The sequence below is a fragment of the Denticeps clupeoides genome, chromosome 1, assembly GCF_900700375.1.
Source record: "Denticeps clupeoides chromosome 1, fDenClu1.1, whole genome shotgun sequence".
NCBI lineage: Eukaryota > Metazoa > Chordata > Actinopteri > Clupeiformes > Denticipitidae > Denticeps > Denticeps clupeoides.
Genome location: NC_041707.1, coordinates 19656308 through 19673592, shown reverse-complemented (window position 1 = coordinate 19673592; position 17285 = coordinate 19656308). Strand labels below are relative to the sequence as shown.

Here is a 17285-nt window from a genome sequence, read left to right as displayed (position 1 = left end):
TTTCTTTTTTCTCTCTCTCCTATAGTTTTTTTGTGTCTGGAGTTTTTCTTTGTGTGCAGTAGGGTCAAGTGTGCGGGCTGTCAACTAAAGGTCCTGTCAAACCCCATTGAGACATACTATATGTAATTTTGTGCTATGTAATAAGTAAATGTTGCTTTTGTTTTGGTTATAATAGTATAAGGTTCACATTGTTTCTTTGAAAGATTCAGCAATTTCAAGAAAACTTACTCAAAATGAAGGCAGCACTAAAATTCAAACCCAGTATCTCCTGTTTACTAGACAGGCACCTTAACCAACTAAGCCAGGGCACCAAAAAGGCGGTAATAGTTATATACATATAGAGCTGGTTATAACAGCATTAGCTTCAAATCCCAGCGGATTATTTGAAATAATCAGCAATTTTAAGAAAAGTTACTCCAAATGAAAGCACCGCTGGGATTCGAACCCAGGATCTCCTGTTTACTAGACAGGCACTTTAACCAACTAACCCACGGCGCCAAAGTCAGTGGAAGGGTTTCCACGATTAAGAAATTTTAGAAAAAAATTGTCCAAACGCAAGCACCACCGGGGTTCGAACCAAAGCTCTCTTGTTTACTAGACAGGCACTTTAACCAACTAAGCCATAGCACCAAAAGCACTGTAAACACTATATACATAGAGCGCTGTATTTGCTTTAACAATATTGGCTTCACAAGGTCTTACTTGAAAGATTCAGTAATTTTAAGAAAAGTTACTCCAAATAAAGGCACCGCTGGGATTCGAACCCAGGATCTCCTGTTTACTAGACAGGCACTTTAACCAACTAAGCCACGGCGAAATGTTTTCTTATTTTATCATGGAGAGCTTTGCATGCTCACTCTACCCTGGAAGGGGGTCCCTTTTTAAACAACTAAGGTACAGTACTGAAACAACTGCAAGATTTATCTTTCTTTTCTTGCTTATAACAGTATTAGCTTCACAGGGTCATATTTGAAAGGTTCAGCAATTTTAAGAAAAATTTGTCCAAACGCAGGCACCACTGGGATTCCAACCCAGGATCTTATGTTTATTACACTGGTGCTTTAACCAAACAATCCAAGCCAAAAAATGCTCAATTGCTTGTATATTATTTGGTCGGTGGAAAGCTGTTGGTTTTCTATGGAGTTCAAGGCCTATTGCAATTCTAACATATTGTATAGAATTTTTTTTTTTAAATAAATGAAGGCACCACTGGGATTCGAACCCAGGATCTCCTGTTTACTAGACAGGCACTTTAACCAACTAAGCCACGGCGCCAAAGTCAGTGGAAGAGTTTCCACGATTAAGAAATTTCAGAAAAAATTGTCCAAACGAAAGCACCGCCGGGGCTCGAACCAAAGATCTCCTGTTTACTAGACAGGCACTTTAACCAACTAAGCCATAGCACCAAAAGCACTGTAAACACTATATACATAGAGTGCTGTATTTGCTTTTAACAACATTGGCTTCACAAGGTCTTACTTGAAAGATTCAGTAATTTTAAGAAAAGTTACTCCAAATTGAGGCACCGCTGGGATTCGAACCCAGGATCTCCTGTTTACTAGACAGGCACTTTAACCAACTAAGCCACGGCGCCAAAGACAGTGGAAATGTTTTCTTATTTCATCATGGAGAGCTTTGCATGCTCACTCTACCCTGGAAGGGGGTCCCTTTTTAAACAACTAAGGTACAGCACTGAAACCACTGCAAGATTTATCTTTCTTTTCTTTCTTGCTTATAACAGTATTAGCTTCACAAGGTCATATTTGAAAGGTTCAATAATTTTAAGAAAAGTTTGTCCAAACGCAGGCACCACTGGGATTCCAACCAGTGTTCTTGTGTTTAATACACTGGTGCTTTAACCAAACAATCCAAGCCAAAAAATGCTCATTTGCTTGTATATTATTTGGTCGGTGGAAAGCTGTTGGTTTTCTATGGAGTTCAAGGCCTATTGCAATTCTAACATATTGTATAGAATATATATTTTTTTTTAAAAAATGAAGGCACCACTGTGATTCGAACCCAGGATCTTCTATTTACTAGACAGGCACTTTAACCAAGTAAGCCATGGCGCCAAAGTTAGTGAAGGTGTTACCATAATTCCTCAAAGAGAGCTGTTCATGCTCACTCTACCCTGGAAGTGGGTCCCTCTCTGTAGCACTCCTTCCCAATGTTTGTTCCTTTCTTTTTTCTCTCTCTCCTATAGTTTTTTTGTGTCTGGAGTTTTTCTTTGTGTGCAGTAGGGTCAAGTGTGCGGGCTGTCAACTAAAGGTCCTGTCAAACCCCATTGAGACATACTGTATGTAATTTTGTGCTATATAAGATTTAAATGTTGCTTTTGTTTTGGTTATCACAGAATAAGTTTCACGTTGTTTCTTTGAAAGATTCAGCAATTTTAAGAAAACTTACTCAAAATGAAGGCAGCACTAAAATTCAAACCCAGTATCTCCTGTTTACTAGACAGGCACCTTAACCAACTAAGCCACGGCACCAAAAAGGCGGTAATAGTTATATACATAGAGAGCTGGTTATAACAGCATTAGCTTCAAAAGGTCTTATTTGAAATAATCAGCAATTTTAAGAAAAATTACTCCAAATGAAGGCGCCACTGGGATTCAAACCGAGGACCTCCTTTTTACTAGACAGGCACTTTAACCAACTAAGCCACGGCGCCAAAGTCAGTGGAAGAGTTTCCACGATTAAGAAATTTCAGAAAATATTGTCCAAACGAAAGCACCGCCGGGGCTCGAACCAAAGATCTCCTGTTTACTAGACAGGCACTTTAACCAACTAAGCCATAGCACCAAAAGCACTGTAAACACTATATACATAGAGTGCTGTATTTGCTTTTAACAACATTGGCTTCACAAGGTCTTACTTGAAAGATTCAGTAATTTTAAGAAAAGTTACTCCAAATGAAGGCACCGCTGGGATTCGAACCCAGGATCTCCTGTTTACTAGACAGGCACTTTAACCAACTAAGCCACGGCGCCAAAGACAGTGGAAATGTTTTCTTATTTCATCATGGAGAGCTTTGCATGCTCACTCTACCCTGGAAGGGGGTCCCTTTTTAAACAACTAAGGTACAGTACTGAAACAACTGCAAGATTTATCTTTCTTTTCTTGCTTATAACAGTATTAGCTTCACAAGGTCATATTTGAAAGGTTCAGCAATTTTAAGAAAAATTTGTCCAAACGCAGGCACCACTGGGATTCCAACCCAGGATCTTATGTTTAATACACTGGTGCTTTAACCAAACAATCCAAGCCAAAAAATGCTCAATTGCTTGTATATTATTTGGTCGGTGGAAAGCTGTTGGTTTTCTATGGAGTTCAAGGCCTATTGCAATTCTAACATATTGTATAGAATTTTTTTTTTTTAAATAAATGAAGGCACCACTGGGATTCGAACCCAGGATCTCCTGTTTACTAGACAGGCACTTTAACCAACTAAGCCATGGCGCCAAAGTTAATGAAGGTGTTACCTTAATTCCTCAAAGAGAGCTGTTCATGCTCACTCTACCCTGGAAGTGGGTCCCTCTCTGTAGCACTCCTTCCCAATGTTTGTTCCTTTCTTTTTTCTCTCTCTCCTATAGTTTTTTTTGTGTCTGGAGTTTTTCTTTGTGTGCAGTAGGGTCAAGTGTGCGGGCTGTCAACTAAAGGTCCTGTCAAACCCCATTGAGACATACTGTATGTAATTTTGTGCTATGTAATAAGTAAATGTTGCTTTAGTTTTGGTTATCACAGAATAAGGTTTACATTGTTTCTTTGAAAGATTCAGCAATTTTAAGAAAACTTACTCAAAATAAAGGCAGCACTAAAATTCAAACCCAGTATCTCCTGTTTACTAGACAGGCACCTTAACCAACTAAGCCAGGGCACCAAAAAGGCGGTAATAGTTATATACATAGAGAGCTGGTTATAACAGCATTAGCTTCAAAAGGTCTTATTTGAAATAATCAGCAATTTTAAGAAAAATTACTCCAAATGAAGGCGCCACTGGGATTCAAACCGAGGACCTCCTGTTTACTAGACAGGCACTTTAACCAACTAAGCCACGGCGCCAAAGTCAGTGGAAGAGTTTCCACGATTAAGAAATTTCAGAAAATATTGTCCAAACGAAAGCACCGCCGGGGCTCGAACCAAAGATCTCCTGTTTACTAGACAGGCACTCTAACCAACTAAGCCATAGCACCAAAAGCACTGTAAACACTATATACATAGAGCACTGTATTTGCTTTTAACAATATTGGCTTCACAAGGTCTTACTTGAAAGATTCAGTAATTTTAAGAAAAGTTACTCCAAATGAAGGCGCCGCTGGGATTCGAACCCAGGATCTCCTGTTTACTAGACAGGCACTTTAACCAACTAAGCCACGGCGCCAAAGACAGTGGAGTTGTTTTCTTATTTCATCTTGGAGAGCTTTGCATGCTCACTCTACCCTGGAAGGGGGTCCCTTTTTAAACAACTAAGGTACAGTACTGAAACAACTGCAAGATTTATCTTTCTTTTCTTTTCTTGCTTATAACAGTATTAGCTTCACAAGGTCATATTTGAAAGGTTCAGCAATTTTAAGAAAAACTTGTCCAAACGCAGGCACCACTGGGATTCCAACCCAGGATCTTGTGTTTAATACACTGGTGCTTTAACTAAACAATCCAAGCCAAAAAATGCTCAATTGCTTGTATATTATTTGGTCGGTGGAAAGCTGTTGGTTTTCTATGGAGTTCAAGGCCTATTGCAATTCTAACATATTGTATAGAATTTTTTTTTTTTAAATAAATGAAGGCACCACTGGGATTCGAACCCAGGATCTCCTGTTTACTAGACAGGCACTTTAACCAACTAAGCCACGGCGCCAAAGTCAGTGGAAGAGTTTCCACGATTAAGAAATTTCAGAAAAAATTGTCCAAACGAAAGCACCGCCGGGGCTCGAACCAAAGATCTCCTGTTTACTAGACAGGCACTTTAACCAACTAAGCCATAGCACCAAAAGCACTGTAAACACTATATACATAGAGTGCTGTATTTGCTTTTAACAACATTGGCTTCACAAGGTCTTACTTGAAAGATTCAGTAATTTTAAGAAAAGTTACTCCAAATGAAGGCACCGCTGGGATTCGAACCCAGGACCTCCTGTTTACTAGACAGGCACCTTAACCAACTAAGCCAGGGCACCAAAAAGGCGGTAATAGTTATATACAAATAGAGCTGGTTATAACAGCATTAGCTTCAAATCCCAGCGGATTATTTGAAATAATCAGCAATTTTAAGAAAAGTTACTCCAAATGAAAGCACCGCTGGGATTCGAACCCAGGATCTCCTGTTTACTAGACAGGCACTTTAACCAACTAACCCATGGCGCCAAAGTGAGTGGAAGAGTTTCCACGATTAAGAAATTTCAGAAAATATTGTCCAAACGAAAGCACCGCCGGGGCTCGAACCAAAGATCTCCTGTTTACTAGACAGGCACTTTAACCAACTAAGCCATAGCACCAAAAGCACTGTAAACACTATATACATAGAGTGCTGTATTTGCTTTTAACAACATTGGCTTCACAAGGTCTTACTTGAAAGATTCAGTAATTTTAAGAAAAGTTACTCCAAATTGAGGCACCGCTGGGATTCGAACCCAGGATCTCCTGTTTACTAGACAGGCACTTTAACCAACTAAGCCACGGCGCCAAAGACAGTGGAAATGTTTTCTTATTTCATCATGGAGAGCTTTGCATGCTCACTCTACCCTGGAAGGGGGTCCCTTTTTAAACAACTAAGGTACAGTACTGAAACAACTGCAAGATTTATCTTTCTTTTCTTTTCTTGCTTATAACAGTATTAGCTTCACAAGGTCATATTTGAAAGGTTCAACAATTTTAAGAAAAGTTTGTCCAAACGCAGGCATCACTGGGATTCCAACCAGTGTTCCTGTGTTTAATACACTGGTGCTTTAACCAAACAATCCAAGCCAAAAAATGCTCATTTGCTTGTATATTATTTGGTCGGTGGAAAGCTGTTGGTTTTCTATGGAGTTCAAGGCCTATTGCAATTCTAACATATTGTATAGAATATATATTTTAAAAAAAAAAAATGAAGGCACCACTGGGATTCGAACCCAGGATCTTCTGTTTACTAGACAGGCACTTTAACCAAGTAAGCCATGGCGCCAAAGTTAGTGAAGGTGTTACCATAATTCCTCAAAGAGAGCTGTGCATGCTCACTCTACCCTGGAAGTGGGTCCCTCTCTGTAGCACTCCTTCCCAATGTTTGTTCCTTTCTTTTTTCTCTCTCTCCTATAGTTTTTTTGTGTCTGGAGTTTTTCTTTGTGTGCAGTAGGGTCAAGTGTGCGGGCTGTCAACTAAAGGTCCTGTCAAACCCCATTGAGACATACTGTATGTAATTTTGTGCTATGTAATAAGTAAATGTTGCTTTTGTTTTGGTTATAATAGTATAAGGTTCACATTGTTTCTTTGAAAGATTCAGCAATTTCAAGAAAACTTACTCAAAATGAAGGCAGCACTAAAATTCAAACCCAGTATCTCCTGTTTACTAGACAGGCACCTTAACCAACTAAGCCAGGGCACCAAAAAGGCGGTAATAGTTATATACATATAGAGCTGGTTATAACAGCATTAGCTTCAAATCCCAGCGGATTATTTGAAATAATCAGCAATTTTAAGAAAAGTTACTCCAAATGAAAGCACCGCTGGGATTCGAACCCAGGATCTCCTGTTTACTAGACAGGCACTTTAACCAACTAACCCACGGCGCCAAAGTCAGTGGAAGGGTTTCCACGATTAAGAAATTTTAGAAAAAATTGTCCAAACGCAAGCACCACCGAGGTTCGAACCAAAGCTCTCTTGTTTACTAGACAGGCACTTTAACCAACTAAGCCATAGCACCAAAAGCACTGTAAACACTATATACATAGAGCGCTGTATTTGCTTTTAACAATATTGGCTTCACAAGGTCTTACTTGAAAGATTCAGTAATTTTAAGAAAAGTTACTCCAAATAAAGGCACCGCTGGGATTCGAACCCAGGATCTCCTGTTTACTAGACAGGCACTTTAACCAACTAAGCCACGGCGCCAAAGACAGTGGAAATGTTTTCTTATTTTATCATGGAGAGCTTTGCATGCTCACTCTACCCTGGAAGGGGGTCCCTTTTTAAACAACTAAGGTACAGTACTGAAACAACTGCAAGATTTATCTTTCTTTTCTTGCTTATAACAGTATTAGCTTCACAGGGTCATATTTGAAAGGTTCAGCAATTTTAAGAAAAATTTGTCCAAACGCAGGCACCACTGGGATTCCAACCCAGGATCTTATGTTTATTACACTGGTGCTTTAACCAAACAATCCAAGCCAAAAAATGCTCAATTGCTTGTATATTATTTGGTCGGTGGAAAGCTGTTGGTTTTCTATGGAGTTCAAGGCCTATTGCAATTCTAACATATTGTATAGAATTTTTTTTTTTTAAATAAATGAAGGCACCACTGGGATTCGAACCCAGGATCTCCTGTTTACTAGACAGGCACTTTAACCAACTAAGCCATGGCGCCAAAGTCAGTGGAAGAGTTTCCACGATTAAGAAATTTCAGAAAAAATTGTCCAAACGAAAGCACCGCCGGGGCTCGAACCAAAGATCTCCTGTTTACTAGACAGGCACTTTAACCAAGTAAGCCATGGCGCCAAAGTTAGTGAAAGTGTTACCATAATTCCTCAAAGAGAGCTGTTCATGCTCACTCTACCCTGGAAGTGGGTCCCTCTCTGTAGCACTCCTTCCCAATGTTTGTTCCTTTCTTTTTTCTCTCTCTCCTATAGTTTTTTTGTGTCTGGAGTTTTTCTTTGTGTGCAGTAGGGTCAAGTGTGCGGGCTGTCAACTAAAGGTCCTGTCAAACCCCATTGAGACATACTGTATGTAATTTTGTGCTATATAAGATTTAAATGTTGCTTTTGTTTTGGTTATCACAGAATAAGTTTCACGTTGTTTCTTTGAAAGATTCAGCAATTTTAAGAAAACTTACTCAAAATGAAGGCAGCACTAAAATTCAAACCCAGTATCTCCTGTTTACTAGACAGGCACCTTAACCAACTAAGCCACGGCACCAAAAAGGCGGTAATAGTTATATACATAGAGAGCTGGTTATAACAGCATTAGCTTCAAAAGGTCTTATTTGAAATAATCAGCAATTTTAAGAAAAATTACTCCAAATGAAGGCGCCACTGGGATTCAAACCGAGGACCTCCTTTTTACTAGACAGGCACTTTAACCAACTAAGCCACGGCGCCAAAGTCAGTGGAAGAGTTTCCACGATTAAGAAATTTCAGAAAATATTGTCCAAACGAAAGCACCGCCAGGGCTCGAACCAAAGATCTCCTGTTTACTAGACAGGCACTTTAACCAACTAAGCCATAGCACCAAAAGCACTGTAAACACTATATACATAGAGTGCTGTATTTGCTTTTAACAACATTGGCTTCACAAGGTCTTACTTGAAAGATTCAGTAATTTTAAGAAAAGTTACTCCAAATTGAGGCACCGCTGGGATTCGAACCCAGGATCTCCTGTTTACTAGACAGGCACTTTAACCAACTAAGCCACGGCGCCAAAGACAGTGGAAATGTTTTCTTATTTTATCATGGAGAGCTTTGCATGCTCACTCTACCCTGGAAGGGGGTCCCTTTTTAAACAACTAAGGTACAGTACTGAAACAACTGCAAGATTTATCTTTCTTTTCTTGCTTATAACAGTATTAGCTTCACAGGGTCATATTTGAAAGGTTCAGCAATTTTAAGAAAAATTTGTCCAAACGCAGGCACCACTGGGATTCCAACCCAGGATCTTATGTTTATTACACTGGTGCTTTAACCAAACAATCCAAGCCAAAAAATGCTCAATTGCTTGTATATTATTTGGTCGGTGGAAAGCTGTTGGTTTTCTATGGAGTTCAAGGCCTATTGCAATTCTAACATATTGTATAGAATTTTTTTTTTTAAATAAATGAAGGCACCACTGGGATTCGAACCCAGGATCTCCTGTTTACTAGACAGGCACTTTAACCAACTAAGCCATGGCGCCAAAGTCAGTGGAAGAGTTTCCACGATTAAGAAATTTCAGAAAAAATTGTCCAAACGAAAGCACCGCCGGGGCTCGAACCAAAGATCTCCTGTTTACTAGACAGGCACTTTAACCAACTAAGCCATAGCACCAAAAGCACTGTAAACACTATATACATAGAGTGCTGTATTTGCTTTTAACAACATTGGCTTCACAAGGTCTTACTTGAAAGATTCAGTAATTTTAAGAAAAGTTACTCCAAATTGAGGCACCGCTGGGATTCGAACCCAGGATCTCCTGTTTACTAGACAGGCACTTTAACCAACTAAGCCACGGCGCCAAAGACAGTGGAAATGTTTTCTTATTTCATCATGGAGAGCTTTGCATGCTCACTCTACCCTGGAAGGGGGTCCCTTTTTAAACAACTAAGGTACAGCACTGAAACCACTGCAAGATTTATCTTTCTTTTCTTTCTTGCTTATAACAGTATTAGCTTCACAAGGTCATATTTGAAAGGTTCAATAATTTTAAGAAAAGTTTGTCCAAACGCAGGCACCACTGGGATTCCAACCAGTGTTCTTGTGTTTAATACACTGGTGCTTTAACCAAACAATCCAAGCCAAAAAATGCTCATTTGCTTGTATATTATTTGGTCGGTGGAAAGCTGTTGGTTTTCTATGGAGTTCAAGGCCTATTGCAATTCTAACATATTGTATAGAAAATATATATTTTTTTAAAAAATGAAGGCACCACTGTGATTCGAACCCAGGATCTTCTATTTACTAGACAGGCACTTTAACCAAGTAAGCCATGGCGCCAAAGTTAGTGAAGGTGTTACCATAATTCCTCAAAGAGAGCTGTTCATGCTCACTCTACCCTGGAAGTGGGTCCCTCTCTGTAGCACTCCTTCCCAATGTTTGTTCCTTTCTTTTTTCTCTCTCTCCTATAGTTTTTTTGTGTCTGGAGTTTTTCTTTGTGTGCAGTAGGGTCAAGTGTGCGGGCTGTCAACTAAAGGTCCTGTCAAACCCCATTGAGACATACTGTATGTAATTTTGTGCTATATAAGATTTAAATGTTGCTTTTGTTTTGGTTATCACAGAATAAGTTTCACGTTGTTTCTTTGAAAGATTCAGCAATTTTAAGAAAACTTACTCAAAATGAAGGCAGCACTAAAATTCAAACCCAGTATCTCCTGTTTACTAGACAGGCACCTTAACCAACTAAGCCACGGCACCAAAAAGGCGGTAATAGTTATATACATAGAGAGCTGGTTATAACAGCATTAGCTTCAAAAGGTCTTATTTGAAATAATCAGCAATTTTAAGAAAATTACTCCAAATGAAAGCGCCACTGGGATTCAAACCGAGGACCTCCTTTTTACTAGACAGGCACTTTAACCAACTAAGCCACGGCGCCAAAGTCAGTGGAAGAGTTTCCACGATTAAGAAATTTCAGAAAATATTGTCCAAACGAAAGCACCGCCGGGGCTCGAACCAAAGATCTCCTGTTTACTAGACAGGCACTTTAACCAACTAAGCCATAGCACCAAAAGCACTGTAAACACTATATACATAGAGTGCTGTATTTGCTTTTAACAACATTGGCTTCACAAGGTCTTACTTGAAAGATTCAGTAATTTTAAGAAAAGTTACTCCAAATTGAGGCACCGCTGGGATTCGAACCCAGGATCTCCTGTTTACTAGACAGGCACTTTAACCAACTAAGCCACGGCGCCAAAGACAGTGGAAATGTTTTCTTATTTCATCATGGAGAGCTTTGCATGCTCACTCTACCCTGGAAGGGGGTCCCTTTTTAAACAACTAAGGTACAGTACTGAAACAACTGCAAGATTTATCTTTCTTTTCTTGCTTATAACAGTATTAGCTTCACAAGGTCATATTTGAAAGGTTCAGCAATTTTAAGAAAAATTTGTCCAAACGCAGGCACCACTGGGATTCCAACCCAGGATCTTATGTTTAATACACTGGTGCTTTAACCAAACAATCCAAGCCAAAAAATGCTCAATTGCTTGTATATTATTTGGTCGGTGGAAAGCTGTTGGTTTTCTATGGAGTTCAAGGCCTATTGCAATTCTAACATATTGTATAGAATTTTTTTTTTTAAATAAATGAAGGCACCACTGGGATTCGAACCCAGGATCTCCTGTTTACTAGACAGGCACTTTAACCAACTAAGCCATGGCGCCAAAGTTAATGAAGGTGTTACCTTAATTCCTCAAAGAGAGCTGTTCATGCTCACTCTACCCTGGAAGTGGGTCCCTCTCTGTAGCACTCCTTCCCAATGTTTGTTCCTTTCTTTTTTCTCTCTCTCCTATAGTTTTTTTTGTGTCTGGAGTTTTCTTTGTGTGCAGTAGGGTCAAGTGTGCGGGCTGTCAACTAAAGGTCCTGTCAAACCCCATTGAGACATACTGTATGTAATTTTGTGCTATGTAATAAGTAAATGTTGCTTTAGTTTTGGTTATCACAGAATAAGGTTTACATTGTTTCTTTGAAAGATTCAGCAATTTTAAGAAAACTTACTCAAAATAAAGGCAGCACTAAAATTCAAACCCAGTATCTCCTGTTTACTAGACAGGCACCTTAACCAACTAAGCCAGGGCACCAAAAAGGCGGTAATAGTTATATACATAGAGAGCTGGTTATAACAGCATTAGCTTCAAAAGGTCTTATTTGAAATAATCAGCAATTTTAAGAAAAATTACTCCAAATGAAGGCGCCACTGGGATTCAAACCGAGGACCTCCTGTTTACTAGACAGGCACTTTAACCAACTAAGCCACGGCGCCAAAGTCAGTGGAAGAGTTTCCACGATTAAGAAATTTCAGAAAATATTGTCCAAACGAAAGCACCGCCGGGGCTCGAACCAAAGATCTCCTGTTTACTAGACAGGCACTCTAACCAACTAAGCCATAGCACCAAAAGCACTGTAAACACTATATACATAGAGCACTGTATTTGCTTTTAACAATATTGGCTTCACAAGGTCTTACTTGAAAGATTCAGTAATTTTAAGAAAAGTTACTCCAAATGAAGGCGCCGCTGGGATTCGAACCCAGGATCTCCTGTTTACTAGACAGGCACTTTAACCAACTAAGCCACGGCGCCAAAGACAGTGGAGTTGTTTTCTTATTTCATCTTGGAGACCTTTGCATGCTCACTCTACCCTGGAAGGGGGTCCCTTTTTAAACAACTAAGGTACAGTACTGAAACAACTGCAAGATTTATCTTTCTTTTCTTTTCTTGCTTATAACAGTATTAGCTTCACAAGGTCATATTTGAAAGGTTCAGCAATTTTAAGAAAAATTTGTCCAAACGCAGGCACCACTGGGATTCCAACCCAGGATCTTGTGTTTAATACACTGGTGCTTTAACTAAACAATCCAAGCCAAAAAATGCTCAATTGCTTGTATATTATTTGGTCGGTGGAAAGCTGTTGGTTTTCTATGGAGTTCAAGGCCTATTGCAATTCTAACATATTGTATAGAATTTTTTTTTTTTAAATAAATGAAGGCACCACTGGGATTCGAACCCAGGATCTCCTGTTTACTAGACAGGCACTTTAACCAACTAAGCCACGGCGCCAAAGTCAGTGGAAGAGTTTCCACGATTAAGAAATTTCAGAAAAAATTGTCCAAACGAAAGCACCGCTGGGGCTCGAACCAAAGATCTCCTGTTTACTAGACAGGCACTTTAACCAACTAAGCCATAGCACCAAAAGCACTGTAAACACTATATACATAGAGTGCTGTATTTGCTTTTAACAACATTGGCTTCACAAGGTCTTACTTGAAAGATTCAGTAATTTTAAGAAAAGTTACTCCAAATGAAGGCACCGCTGGGATTCGAACCCAGGACCTCCTGTTTACTAGACAGGCACCTTAACCAACTAAGCCAGGGCACCAAAAAGGCGGTAATAGTTATATACAAATAGAGCTGGTTATAACAGCATTAGCTTCAAATCCCAGCGGATTATTTGAAATAATCAGCAATTTTAAGAAAAGTTACTCCAAATGAAAGCACCGCTGGGATTCGAACCCAGGATCTCCTGTTTACTAGACAGGCACTTTAACCAACTAACCCATGGCGCCAAAGTGAGTGGAAGAGTTTCCACGATTAAGAAATTTCAGAAAATATTGTCCAAACGAAAGCACCGCCGGGGCTCGAACCAAAGATCTCCTGTTTACTAGACAGGCACTTTAACCAACTAAGCCATAGCACCAAAAGCACTGTAAACACTATATACATAGAGTGCTGTATTTGCTTTTAACAACATTGGCTTCACAAGGTCTTACTTGAAAGATTCAGTAATTTTAAGAAAAGTTACTCCAAATTGAGGCACCGCTGGGATTCGAACCCAGGATCTCCTGTTTACTAGACAGGCACTTTAACCAACTAAGCCACGGCGCCAAAGACAGTGGAAATGTTTTCTTATTTCATCATGGAGAGCTTTGCATGCTCACTCTACCCTGGAAGGGGGTCCCTTTTTAAACAACTAAGGTACAGTACTGAAACAACTGCAAGATTTATCTTTCTTTTCTTTTCTTGCTTATAACAGTATTAGCTTCACAAGGTCATATTTGAAAGGTTCAACAATTTTAAGAAAAGTTTGTCCAAACGCAGGCACCACTGGGATTCCAACCAGTGTTCCTGTGTTTACTACACTGGTGCTTAACCAAACAATCCAAGCCAAAAAATGCTCATTTGCTTGTATATTATTTGGTCGGTGGAAAGCTGTTGGTTTTCTATGGAGTTCAAGGCCTATTGCAATTCTAACATATTGTATAGAATATATATTTAAAAAAAAAAAATGAAGGCACCACTGGGATTCGAACCCAGGATCTTCTGTTTACTAGACAGGCACTTTAACCAAGTAAGCCATGGCGCCAAAGTTAGTGAAGGTGTTACCATAATTCCTCAAAGAGAGCTGTGCATGCTCACTCTACCCTGGAAGTGGGTCCCTCTCTGTAGCACTCCTTCCCAATGTTTGTTCCTTTCTTTTTCTCTCTCTCCTATAGTTTTTTTGTGTCTGGAGTTTTTCTTTGTGTGCAGTAGGGTCAAGTGTGCGGGCTGTCAACTAAAGGTCCTGTCAAACCCCATTGAGACATACTGTATGTAATTTTGTGCTATGTAATAAGTAAATGTTGCTTTTGTTTTGGTTATAATAGTATAAGGTTCACATTGTTTCTTTGAAAGATTCAGCAATTTCAAGAAAACTTACTCAAAATGAAGGCAGCACTAAAATTCAAACCCAGTATCTCCTGTTTACTAGACAGGCACCTTAACCAACTAAGCCAGGGCACCAAAAAGGCGGTAATAGTTATATACATATAGAGCTGGTTATAACAGCATTAGCTTCAAATCCCAGCGGATTATTTGAAATAATCAGCAATTTTAAGAAAAGTTACTCCAAATGAAAGCACCGCTGGGATTCGAACCCAGGATCTCCTGTTTACTAGACAGGCACTTTAACCAACTAACCCACGGCGCCAAAGTCAGTGGAAGGGTTTCCACGATTAAGAAATTTTAGAAAAAATTGTCCAAACGCAAGCACCACCGGGGTTCGAACCAAAGCTCTCTTGTTTACTAGACAGGCACTTTAACCAACTAAGCCATAGCACCAAAAGCACTGTAAACACTATATACATAGAGCGCTGTATTTGCTTTTAACAATATTGGCTTCACAAGGTCTTACTTGAAAGATTCAGTAATTTTAAGAAAAGTTACTCCAAATAAAGGCACCGCTGGGATTCGAACCCAGGATCTCCTGTTTACTAGACAGGCACTTTAACCAACTAAGCCACGGCGCCAAAGACAGTGGAAATGTTTTCTTATTTTATCATGGAGAGCTTTGCATGCTCACTCTACCCTGGAAGGGGGTCCCTTTTTAAACAACTAAGGTACAGTACTGAAACAACTGCAAGATTTATCTTTCTTTTCTTGCTTATAACAGTATTAGCTTCACAGGGTCATATTTGAAAGGTTCAGCAATTTTAAGAAAAATTTGTCCAAACGCAGGCACCACTGGGATTCCAACCCAGGATCTTATGTTTAATACACTGGTGCTTTAACCAAACAATCCAAGCCAAAAAATGCTCAATTGCTTGTATATTATTTGGTCGGTGGAAAGCTGTTGGTTTTCTATGGAGTTCAAGGCCTATTGCAATTCTAACATATTGTATAGAATTTTTTTTTTTAAATAAATGAAGGCACCACTGGGATTCGAACCCAGGATCTCCTGTTTACTAGACAGGCACTTTAACCAACTAAGCCACGGCGCCAAAGTCAGTGGAAGAGTTTCCACGATTAAGAAATTTCAGAAAAAATTGTCCAAACGAAAGCACCGCCGGGGCTCGAACCAAAGATCTCCTGTTTACTAGACAGGCACTTTAACCAACTAAGCCATAGCACCAAAAGCACTGTAAACACTATATACATAGAGTGCTGTATTTGCTTTTAACAACATTGGCTTCACAAGGTCTTACTTGAAAGATTCAGTAATTTTAAGAAAAGTTACTCCAAATTGAGGCACCGCTGGGATTCGAACCCAGGATCTCCTGTTTACTAGACAGGCACTTTAACCAACTAAGCCACGGCGCCAAAGACAGTGGAAATGTTTTCTTATTTCATCATGGAGAGCTTTGCATGCTCACTCTACACTGGAAGGGGGTCCCTTTTTAAACAACTAAGGTACAGCACTGAAACCACTGCAAGATTTATCTTTCTTTTCTTTTCTTGCTTATAACAGTATTAGCTTCACAAGGTCATATTTGAAAGGTTCAATAATTTTAAGAAAAGTTTGTCCAAACGCAGGCACCACTGGGATTCCAACCAGTGTTCTTGTGTTTAATACACTGGTGCTTTAACCAAACAATCCAAGCCAAAAAATGCTCATTTGCTTGTATATTATTTGGTCGGTGGAAAGCTGTTGGTTTTCTATGGAGTTCAAGGCCTATTGCAATTCTAACATATTGTATAGAATAAATATTTTTTTTTAAAAAATGAAGGCACCACTGTGATTCGAACCCAGGATCTTCTATTTACTAGACAGGCACTTTAACCAAGTAAGCCATGGCGCCAAAGTTAGTGAAGGTGTTACCATAATTCCTCAAAGAGAGCTGTTCATGCTCACTCTACCCTGGAAGTGGGTCCCTCTCTGTAGCACTCCTTCCCAATGTTTGTTCCTTTCTTTTTCTCTCTCTCCTATAGTTTTTTTGTGTCTGGAGTTTTTCTTTGTGTGCAGTAGGGTCAAGTGTGCGGGCTGTCAACTAAAGGTCCTGTCAAACCCCATTGAGACATACTGTATGTAATTTTGTGCTATATAAGATTTAAATGTTGCTTTTGTTTTGGTTATCACAGAATAAGTTTCACGTTGTTTCTTTGAAAGATTCAGCAATTTTAAGAAAACTTACTCAAAATGAAGGCAGCACTAAAATTCAAACCCAGTATCTCCTGTTTACTAGACAGGCACCTTAACCAACTAAGCCACGGCACCAAAAAGGCGGTAATAGTTATATACATAGAGAGCTGGTTATAACAGCATTAGCTTCAAAAGGTCTTATTTGAAATAATCAGCAATTTTAAGAAAAATTACTCCAAATGAAGGCGCCACTGGGATTCAAACCGAGGACCTCCTTTTTACTAGACAGGCACTTTAAACCAACTAAGCCACGGCGCCAAAGTCAGTGGAAGAGTTTCCACGATTAAGAAATTTCAGAAAATATTGTCCAAACGAAAGCACCGCCAGGGGCTCGAACCAAAGATCTCCTGTTTACTAGACAGGCACTTTAACCAACTAAGCCATAGCACCAAAAGCACTGTAAACACTATATACATAGAGTGCTGTATTTGCTTTTAACAACATTGGCTTCACAAGGTCTTACTTGAAAGATTCAGTAATTTTAAGAAAAGTTACTCCAAATTGAGGCACCGCTGGGATTCGAACCCAGGATCTCCTGTTTACTAGACAGGCACTTTAACCAACTAAGCCACGGCGCCAAAGACAGTGGAAATGTTTTCTTATTTTATCATGGAGAGCTTTGCATGCTCACTCTACCCTGGAAGGGGGTCCCTTTTTAAACAACTAAGGTACAGTACTGAAACAACTGCAAGATTTATCTTTCTTTTCTTGCTTATAACAGTATTAGCTTCACAGGGTCATATTTGAAAGGTTCAGCAATTTTAAGAAAAATTTGTCCAAACGCAGGCACCA

At 39.4% G+C, this 17285-nt stretch overlaps 13 non-coding genes across 13 annotated transcripts; all 13 read right to left on the bottom strand.

The window, feature by feature from the left end:
• Positions 1 to 1520: 1520 nt before the first annotated feature.
• On the bottom strand, positions 1521 to 1594 carry trnat-agu (transfer RNA threonine (anticodon AGU)). The gene has a single exon. It is a non-coding gene; the product is annotated as a tRNA-Thr (tRNA).
• A 1322-nt stretch (positions 1595 to 2916) lies between these two features.
• On the bottom strand, positions 2917 to 2990 carry trnat-agu (transfer RNA threonine (anticodon AGU)). Its single transcript has one exon. It is a non-coding gene; the product is annotated as a tRNA-Thr (tRNA).
• Positions 2991 to 4307: 1317 nt separating this feature from the next.
• trnat-agu (transfer RNA threonine (anticodon AGU)) lies at positions 4308 to 4381 on the bottom strand. The gene has a single exon. It is a non-coding gene; the product is annotated as a tRNA-Thr (tRNA).
• A 1228-nt stretch (positions 4382 to 5609) lies between these two features.
• On the bottom strand, positions 5610 to 5683 carry trnat-agu (transfer RNA threonine (anticodon AGU)). The gene has a single exon. It is a non-coding gene; the product is annotated as a tRNA-Thr (tRNA).
• A 1329-nt stretch (positions 5684 to 7012) lies between these two features.
• trnat-agu (transfer RNA threonine (anticodon AGU)) lies at positions 7013 to 7086 on the bottom strand. The gene has a single exon. It is a non-coding gene; the product is annotated as a tRNA-Thr (tRNA).
• A 1447-nt stretch (positions 7087 to 8533) lies between these two features.
• trnat-agu (transfer RNA threonine (anticodon AGU)) lies at positions 8534 to 8607 on the bottom strand. Its single transcript has one exon. It is a non-coding gene; the product is annotated as a tRNA-Thr (tRNA).
• Positions 8608 to 9323: 716 nt separating this feature from the next.
• On the bottom strand, positions 9324 to 9397 carry trnat-agu (transfer RNA threonine (anticodon AGU)). Its single transcript has one exon. It is a non-coding gene; the product is annotated as a tRNA-Thr (tRNA).
• Positions 9398 to 10718: 1321 nt separating this feature from the next.
• trnat-agu (transfer RNA threonine (anticodon AGU)) lies at positions 10719 to 10792 on the bottom strand. Its single transcript has one exon. It is a non-coding gene; the product is annotated as a tRNA-Thr (tRNA).
• A 1315-nt stretch (positions 10793 to 12107) lies between these two features.
• On the bottom strand, positions 12108 to 12181 carry trnat-agu (transfer RNA threonine (anticodon AGU)). Its single transcript has one exon. It is a non-coding gene; the product is annotated as a tRNA-Thr (tRNA).
• Positions 12182 to 13409: 1228 nt separating this feature from the next.
• Positions 13410 to 13483, bottom strand: trnat-agu (transfer RNA threonine (anticodon AGU)). Its single transcript has one exon. It is a non-coding gene; the product is annotated as a tRNA-Thr (tRNA).
• Positions 13484 to 14809: 1326 nt separating this feature from the next.
• trnat-agu (transfer RNA threonine (anticodon AGU)) lies at positions 14810 to 14883 on the bottom strand. The gene has a single exon. It is a non-coding gene; the product is annotated as a tRNA-Thr (tRNA).
• Positions 14884 to 15599: 716 nt separating this feature from the next.
• On the bottom strand, positions 15600 to 15673 carry trnat-agu (transfer RNA threonine (anticodon AGU)). The gene has a single exon. It is a non-coding gene; the product is annotated as a tRNA-Thr (tRNA).
• Positions 15674 to 16997: 1324 nt separating this feature from the next.
• Positions 16998 to 17071, bottom strand: trnat-agu (transfer RNA threonine (anticodon AGU)). Its single transcript has one exon. It is a non-coding gene; the product is annotated as a tRNA-Thr (tRNA).
• Between the last annotated feature and the right edge of the window lie 214 nt (positions 17072 to 17285).